Source organism: Vicia villosa, linkage group LG1, assembly GCF_029867415.1.
Source record: "Vicia villosa cultivar HV-30 ecotype Madison, WI linkage group LG1, Vvil1.0, whole genome shotgun sequence".
NCBI classification, from domain to species: Eukaryota; Viridiplantae; Streptophyta; class Magnoliopsida; order Fabales; family Fabaceae; genus Vicia; species Vicia villosa.
In genome coordinates, this window is record NC_081180.1 from 78,332,443 (window position 1) to 78,342,698 (window position 10,256).

The window sequence follows — 10,256 nt, forward strand, 5'->3', positions numbered from 1 at the left end:
GTTCCCCTTAGGACGGATCGTTCAGGAGAACCCGAATTCGATTCCTGGTGGGAATAATTCTTGGCCAAGCTTTACTTACCTCATAGCCGAAGTCCAGATTACTAAGGCATCTTTCCCCTAGGAACCGGAGGGTTAACACCAAAAAAAGATTGATTTTAAGAATGGAGTAGAAGAAGAGAATTAGATCAGAAAAGTCAATAACAATAAAATAAAAGAGAAGGAAAATGCAAGGAACGCATGCACTTTTATACCAGTTTGGCCCAAACCCGCGAGATCTACTCAAGTTCTCAAGGATTACACCTTAATATTCCCACTAACATAGAGCTTTTAACACATGATCAGCCTCAAACCTTCTTACACCAAACTTTTATCGCAGGTTTACCTTGCAACTTTTATTACTGAAATTTTGTTCTTCGTGGGACAGATGTCACATGTGATGTCCTGGCAACTGGTTCGAAAAGTTAAACCAGAATCGCCATAATTAACTTCTACAAGATTATGAAGCATAAAATCAATAAATAAAATAATTAATTGGTAACACAGTTCGATGCAACCTGTACCTACATCTTGAGGGTTGGCTTCCAACCTAAGAAAGGAAATTCACTATTAGTAGCTTAGTACAAATAGTCTTACAAGCAACAACAAACCATATGTTGTTGTTAAATGCCTTTTCCTAACGCTATCCAATGACTTTCTATTTAGGACTCCCACTAAATATGATACACCCTCTCACTTTCTCTCAAACACTAAGCCCTAGTGTTTGGACTTCAACTACTAAACCATACTGATAAACTTCAATATAAAATATGAGTGATGTTGAATCTTACAACTCAACTAGACAAACCTACAACTATGCCAAGTTACTGAATCATATTATGGTGTACATAAAATAACAAGAACTCTTGTAAACCTAACACTCTAAAATATTCAATGGGAATGCTTGAATTTCAATCCAGGTTGTAAGATCCTTATATATCATAATGATTCTATGTTTTTCTTCATGAATATTTGATTTGATTTTGTCCAGAAACGATGTAAAGTTTGTTGGATCTTATTTGTTCCATAAATCTCTCCAACAAGATATGATTTGTTTCAATTTAAATCTGAATCAATCTTCTTCTACCTGTCAAACAAATCACCTAATCATATTGTTAAATCAATATCAGTAAAATCTGATCCAATCTTTGACCAGAGAATCTTCCAAAATGCAGCAGCATTGACCTGTTGCACGAGGCCTAAATGTCGTACCAATATGTTAGGACATTGTGTCCAGTATGTCTCCCTTCTATACCTCCATACAGCTTAAGCAAGCTAGAGTAATCTTGAACACTTTGAAAATTTCTCCATGTTGTTCTTTTGCAAAATGCAATCAGTCCAAAGACGCGACGTAAATACAATGTCATACAACACCTGTCATTGCACGTTCACCTTTACTTAGGGTATCATTATGGCGGTATCGATCTTATTTCAAACAAATAAAACATCACAACTTAGGAAATTTAGTTCCTAACTTCAAATTATATAAAACAACTTTCAAAGAAATGAGTTATCATATTCAACTCTTAATAACCTCAAACATAAATCGAAGAATCAATTAAACTCCAACAATACAAAATGGGAAAAATAAATGCTCCTAATCCCCAATGTTAGAGAATTAGAGCAAGACTTCTAAAAACGATGACAAAACTAAAAGAACTAACTCCAAGAGCTATCTTCCATTTACTGTAGCAAACTCTACTCTTGAGTATCTGCAAGATGTCCATGGAGGACAACATCAAGTAAAAAGGGTGAGAATACACTTCCATAATTTAATGGTGCAAACAAGCGAAGGTAGAATATCACACAATAACAAGCACCTACACTAATCATGACAACATCAACACATCAAGTATTCACATCTAAACAACAAATTATCAAATAATCATTCACACATGCATCACCAATGAAGATGCATTCAACAACTGACTCAACATGTATGTGGTACCATTTATGGATAACATAGGTTAATCTCGCTCCTCGATCCTCATCAAGGGATCATATTCCCTCTTGGAGCCGGAACACACAAAAAATCACCGATAATCACCATATAGCAACGCTTCACTAACTCCTCAATGGAATTAGCTACTCGCACCAAATCCACGCCATAGGTTCCGAGCTCACCAAAATGAATCGAAGTTCATATACAATGATGCATGACTCTTAATATTAACATGCAAACAAACGTACGCACTAATGGCCCCTCTACTGACTATGCACAACACCAATACTATCAACAACATCATCATGACAACATATTATTCATATATTCAAACATGCAACATAAACAGCAATATCACCACAACAATTAACATGTACACAATCATCCATTAACATATTAACAACAACTCATATTTATCGCAACTAAATAATCATATTCGACACATTATTAACATCAACATATAAGTACCTTCATCAATAACCAATTTCTCAAGTAAAATATTTTTAATTACTAATTCATATTGTCTCGGCACTAACTGAGCCTATAAATATCAAAATAGTAAATGAAAGTTGAAAATTAGAATCTGCAACCTAATACACGCAAACAGACTAATTACGCAAATTTCAGGTTCATGACGGGTTACCCGTCACGGGCATGGTGCCTGCCACCAAAATCAAAACTCTAAAACTCCACACTTGTCCCAACCATGACGACCAGATCTACATTTGAGTGTGGGGTCCATGACGGGTTACCCATCATGGTCATTGCGCCCGCCATGGACCTGTAGAATGTAGAATTCGTTTTCTACTATGGAGTTTAATTCAGAACTCTGATTTTCCATCCCGGACCTTCAAACTGATGAGAAAATAACACAGAATCAACATATTAACATCACTCAACCTATACCTATAAATTAGCATGCATAAACATCAATCATTGAACACTTTTATCATGATTCCAAAATCTTCAAAAGTATAATAATGGTGGAACTTCATCAATAACTTAAAATAGAAAAGTATTACCTGTATATAAGCGACAAATTCTCTCATTTCTGTACCAAACAGACGTCGCTCTCATAAAGAAAAACCCTAACATCTCTCCCAGGCCTTATCCAAATCTCTATTAACATTTTCACACCATTTTTCCACAAAAATCCAACACATCTTATCTAACTCGTATAAATCAAGGAAAGGTGTCACACAACATGTAAATGGAAACACCAAACTCATTTCTTTGACTACTTCTTCATATTTCAGGTACGTGAGACGTTTTCACCTTTTATGTTATTAGTTGTGGTTTTTTGTTAGATTGTTAATGATTTTATTGAGGTATGTTGTTGTTTTTATACAACTTGTTTGTTGTTGTTTGTGTTATTGTTTAGGTATTTTAATATTTTTATTGAGGATTGTTGTTGTTTTGTTAAAGTAAGTTGTTGTTTTTGTTATTGTAGATGTTTTTATGAGGTTGTTTAACCTTGGATTTGGTAAACTCCGCTAGTCTCTTATTAAAGGTTACTTGCGAGATCGACCATAGAATCTCAGAATATTGCTGTTGGTTTTCAAGGGTTTTTAGTGAAAAGTCCTTCGATTCTATGATAGCGTCGACACGGCGTCGACACATTCAGGAGTTAATAGATGTATTTTCACCAATGTCCTTGGTGAAAATCAAACCAACAAAAGTAAAGAGAGGCGTTCGACACGCCTGATCGTTAAATGGAAGTATTGTACAAAATACTTGGTGAAAATCAAAAAATCGAAAAATAAAAAAGTAAAACGACAAGAAGTTAAATTAAATGACATAACATTTAAAGTTTGCATAAAAGTGGATAGTTCACACATACATATCCCTTGCTTGACTCATTTTGCTCTCTCGCTTGGGTACTCTGATGTTGAGTAAAATCAAATGTTAAGTATTGTGTATTATCGTATCCACAGGGATTGAAGCGATATCAAAACCGTTCAATAATTTCTATAGTTATAAGCATAAAGTTTCAAGTTTGTTTGGTGTAAAGTTACGGAAAGTAAAAAAGCGTAAATAACGGAAGATAAGTTTCAGAGGATTAGACTTGTTGGGAATTGGTTTTCATTCACCGATTCAATTTGCAAATCTCGGATCAGTTATACATAATTTATGCTTGTTTCATTATCATCACGTATTACTCACAACAAAGTTTATGTCTAAACATTTGTTGAGATTTCTTACCTTATGGTTTAATCGACGATTTCTCAGCCTATTAAATGATACAGTAGCATTAAGATTCAATACTTAAAGTGAATATTAAACCTAAATCTATGTCTAGCATTTAGAGTTTAATAGTTGTTATCTTGGATCGAGATTAGAATCGTATTTGTCAATATCAATTCAATCCATGAAATAGATGGTAAAACAAAGATAACAACAATAATGATTCAAACATAAATTATATATAACGCCATGATCAAAGAAAATACATATTGTTTCGGTGATCTACGGCCAATCCCAACAAGAGAGGGATTTAGCTACTCATGGTAAGATTGATGAACAATGGAAGAATGGAGTTGAATCGACATCAACGACGATTTCCCGAATCTTGGTGTGTATCCAACTCCTTCTACCTAAATCCTCTTCTATTCCTATTTCTATTACAAGGTAAAGAGTAAAAATTGAATGCCCTTTCTGAACTGGTTTCTGCTCTATTTATAGCAGTTCTGGCCGTCATAGTTCGCTACGCGAGCAGAAGTTCTCTACAGCGAACGTTTGCTTCAGGGTTAAGTCTTTGAGTTTGAACCGCCTTCAACATGCCGCCAAAGTTCGCTACAGCAAAATATGGTTCGCTACAGCGAACTTCCTTTCTTCAGCCTTAAGTATTTTAAATATCTTCCAAAAACCGCCAACGTTCGCTACAGCGAAATATGGTTCGCTGCAGCGAATCTCATGGGCTGTTGCTCGCTGCTAGAGAAATTGGATGATTTGCTTCTGACTTGGTTCGCTACAGTGAAATATGGTTCGCTGCAGCGAAGTATGTGTTTTCTGGAATTTGCCTTTGACTTCGCTGGAGTTTACTACAGCGAAATATAGTTCGCTGCAGCGAATGTTCTGTTTCCTGGTTTTTGCTTTAAGGTCAAATCCTGCATAAAAACAAATCAAACCAAGTAAACTTGTAAAATAATACTTTTATTCAATAATTGGGGGTTTTTATGTGAGAAATGTGTCAAATAAGTAAGATACGTGCTATATGATAATATGATAATTTACTATGATTTAAACACTTATCATACTCTGAGTGTATGTGTGTAGGTGTTTGTAAATTATGAACCCTTAAAACTATGTACAAAATTCTTTATTTATAAAGCTTAAAAATAACTGCTCCATGGAGGTTGTCGATCCCACGTTCCCTCACGTAGCCTTCGATCCATGACTCCACGTTCTTCATCCAGTTTTTAACCTCCAAAACCCCCTATTGCAGGATATTAACCGTTTCTTTTGAAACTATGGGCTTTCAACCCAAGTTTTTGGCCTTTTTTATTTCCTGAGCCCAATCGGCTATTTTCAGCCATATAGCTTCCAATCGACCAGATGAGGTTCGACCTGACATTTTTTCCTGCGACAACCAATCTTTTCAAATTTCATCTTTTGGCTTGATTTTCTATGAAGTTGAAAATCCTAGCCAACAGAGGTATGTTGAATTTTTCGTATAATTCATATGTTGTTATTTGCGTTATTGTGTAGGTATGTTGATGCTTTTGTTGAGGTATCTTGTTTTTTTGTTAATGTAAGTTGTTGTTTTTGTTATTATATTTTTTTTTATGAGGTATGTTGATGTTTTTATTGATGTTTATTATGTTAAGGTAGGTTTTTGTTTTTAATGATAAATGTTGTTGTTTGTGTTATGCTAGATGTTTTTGTTGAAGTACATTGTTGTTTTGTTAAGGTAAGTTGTTGTTGGTGTTATTGCAGTTGTATTTAGGGTTATTATCATTTTTGCCTCCTACCATATATGCCACTTTTGGTTTACCCCTGTAATTTTTTTTTTTTTTTGTAAAACTAACCTTGCCAAATAAAGATTTTGTCGTTTTAAACCTTGACAGTAAATGACACACGCCATTTTTCTAGGTGGCGCGCTGATTGTATATTTTTTTATTTTTATTTATTTTTAATTCCAAAAAGGCTGACGTGGCTTTATGGTTATTTTTTAAATTATTTTAAATGCCTCGTTGGCATTTTATTTACTATTATTTTAAGTTTGGAAAAATTATTTGTGGCAAAACTCTAAAATTTTATGAACAATGAGAATTGAACCAAATCCCTTTAAGTTTAATTTAACGACGCTGCTACTAGGCTATGATGTTTTCTTTGAGTTATTTTACTACTGAAATGTATACATTCCTTTGTCATATATTTTTAATAAAATATTAAATTAACCTTTTTTTTAGAATAAACTGAAACTATAATAAATTTCAAATATATGAACCTAGAGTATATTTTAAGAATCTATAGTATAATAAATTAATTTATAATAAATTGAAATTAATAATAATAAATCTATATAAATAATTTTCACGTTATATATTTGAATAATGTTTTAAAAAATATGAATTAATACGAATTTAAATAATATAAATGAATATATTGTATATAAAAAATTGAACCTATAGTATATTTTTAGAATAAACATTAGAACCTAAAGTATATTATGAACTTATAGTATATAAAGACGTAAAAATTAAAAAATAACCTATAGTGTATTTTTAGAATCTATATAAACTGGAAATAATGTTTTAAAAAATTAATACGTATTTAAATAACATAAATATGAATTTTAAAATATTTTATAAATTATACATTATATTCTTTATAATGAAAAAATATTTTTTAAATTTGAAATAACGTCTCTTTTAAATTAGAAATATTTAATAAATTAGAAATAATGTTCTTTGTGAATTAAAATAATTCTGAATAATTAATATAAACTATTATTTTATATTATATTATTATTAATTCACAAAAATTTAATAAAACTATTATTAATTCACAAAATAATATTATAAAAACTATTATTAATTCAGAATTATTTAATATATACTATTATGAATTCACAAAATATTTAATAAAAACTATTAATAATTCAGAATTATTTAATATATACTATTATTAATTCACAAAATATTTAATAAAAACTATTATTCATTCAGAATTATTTAATATATACAATAATTTACACACAAAAAAATATAATGAAATTATAAAATAGGGAAAACATGGAGTATGTAATTGATTCATTTCAGTTCAGAAATAAATCAAAACAAGTTGTCAAGCCTAGTTGTAATGCCTCTCTGTATAAATCAAGAGGTAATGGGTTCAAGTCCCTTTGTCCTCAAAATTTTGGAACAATGTCACTTTTAATTTTTCTAAACTTAAAATAATAATAAATAAAATACCAACGTGGTATTTAAAATAACTTAAAAAATAATCATAAAGTCACGTCAGCTTTTTTGGAATTAAAAATAAATAAAAAACAAAAAAAATATACAGTCAGCGCGCCACTTAGGAAAATGGCGTGTGTCATTTGCTGTCAAAGTTTGAAACGACAGAATCTTCATTTGGCAATGTTAGTTTTACAAAAACTTTTTTTACTGGGGTAAACCAAAAGTGACATATATGGCAGGGGGTAAAAATGGTAATAACTCTTGTATTTATTGATACATGTTTGTGTTATTTATGATGAATTAGTATATGTATGTTATTGTTTGTGTTATTGTTAATGTTATTCCTTGTGCATTGAAGCTTTCATTATGTTCAGCCAACATGTTGTAGAAGATGAGTTTATTCCAACATGTGGTTTGAGTTTTTTTTCAATCCCTTACTGAATGAATATATAACCTTTCAAATTGAACTAGAGACTAATAATATTAAAACTTAAGTTTTATTAGATAACAAATTACATTGATCAATTTTTTTCAAGCATTATGCAGCCCATTATCTATATCTCGTTCTTTGACGGTTAGAATTTGATTTAATGTTTGTAATTCTTCAATCAACACTTTCTTTTTTACTAGTTCATTCTGCAAAGTATTAATACTTTCCATAATTAAGTAGTATGGGAGGAAGTGTTGGTTGAATAATTAGAAGTATTGAAACAAATTCTAATTGTTAAAGAGCAAGATACGGATACTAAACTGTGGAAATCTCAAAAAACATTGATTAAGTAACTTGTTATTCTAATATAACTTAATTTGTCATATTATTAATTTCTATATCAAATTGAAAGGTTATATGTTTAGTGAACAGTTAGTGAAATAAGAATTCCATATAAGTTATAATAAAATCAAGTGAACATATCACCACAGTTGAAAGTTAAAACTATGATAAAAAATTGTGTGCAAAATCTTTCATTACGGCCGAAACGTACAACCGTGGTGATGCTGAGAAATCTACCAAAACTCAATCGTTGGGTATCGAAACCGATATGTTACGCGCTACGGTATTTTTACCACAGCTACCAGCCTGTGGTGCAAAAGCGGAAACATACAATCACACCATTTTTTACCACAAACCTGTTGAAAATTTTGATTATATTTCAAAAGTTCTAAATATATTTTTTCACATCATATATAGAAAAATATTTTTTAATATTAATCATCATTATTATATTATTATCATTAATATTACTATTAATATTATTATTTATTTTATGACTTATAATAATTTGGCTTGATCAAATAATTGCAATTAATTAGTTTGACTTGACTTAGTCAAACTTACTACTTCATCTTCCTTTCTTTATATATAACAATTTCTCTACTATTTTGGAGAGAGGAGAAAAATAAAAAAATACTAGAACATATAACGTGAAAAGCTCTCTTTATTTTATATTCCTTATTCTTTTTAGTTTTTCCTGGTTACATCTTCCGGTCAATATGTTTCTTGTTGTTCTGATGCCTCAGAGTCTTATTAAGAATCTGAGAAGAACCTGTTGAATCCTGGGGGATTTGCGCTTATGAGGCGGATAAATCCTTAAGGACAGTGTTTTTACACGCCTCAGGTTTATATAATTGTTTATTATTTTGCAGGTCAAAGATCAATGATTACAAGCAAATAGAACCAAACTACATGGGTGATCAAATTCTACAACAATCTTAAGGATTTATCTATTGTCATGGTTAATGTTGTCAAACCTTCAGGTTCTATATTTTCCAACTCATATTATATTATTCTAATTTTTTCCTCTTTCAATGATTACTAAAACATGCTTCTTATTCTAAAGATTTTAGTATTGCATCGCTAATAATATAATACGTGAATATAATGCTGTTAATATTTGTTTATAATATATTTTTTGTGTGAATGATATTTGAATACTATGTCTATGGTTTAAGTTGTTGTTTGACATTTTGTAATATATGGAATTTCTTTCATATTTATTTTCTTTCATATTATGCCCTACAAATTATAGGAATACTAAAGTTAAAATTAATTAAGCTTTATTCTATAAAAAAAGAATTTATTTCATTTAGATTAAGAAGTATGTTTGTTTTTTTTTTATAGATTAAGTACATTGAAGTGAATTTCATATGATTGTCTCTAAATATGATTTAACTTATTGTTTTATTTTTGAATATTCTATTATGAGTTTTTGTTATTGAGAAAAAAATGATATAGAGATATTGTGATGAATTACTCGTAGATATTTGTTTGGATAATCTCTTATACATAAAATCAACATCACTATTTTATAAATATTTATTTATTATATATTATAATTATATAGTATTAATTATTATATTAATATTAAATTATAAAGAGAAACGTTTTTGTTATACAATATAAAAGTACGTTAGAAACATATTGTATGAATATTATTACTATCATTATGTTTCTAAAATAAATGTTTTTTATGATTGTAGATTAATTGTTGATTTTAGTACTTAATTGTATACAGCTGTTATGTATTTAATTTACTTTCACAAGAATATTTTTAATAAAAATTATGTTGTGTTGGAATATAATTTTGTATTGAAATTGTGGTGTGGATAGATATTTGACGTTATTATTTTAAAAACAATGTATCTATATAATTTTGGACGAATGCTTATAGCTATTGTGACTTTATGGATATGAGATACTTATTCTTGTAAAGTTTTATGGTAGATTTACTTATGAACAATTATTTCATTAATATCAACTAAATAGATTTTAATATTATTTATTCTCAATAATCATTTGAGTTAAGTGTAGAATTTGAGATATTTTGTTATAGATGAAATTTTATGAGATTATATAATATATTGATATGCCATTT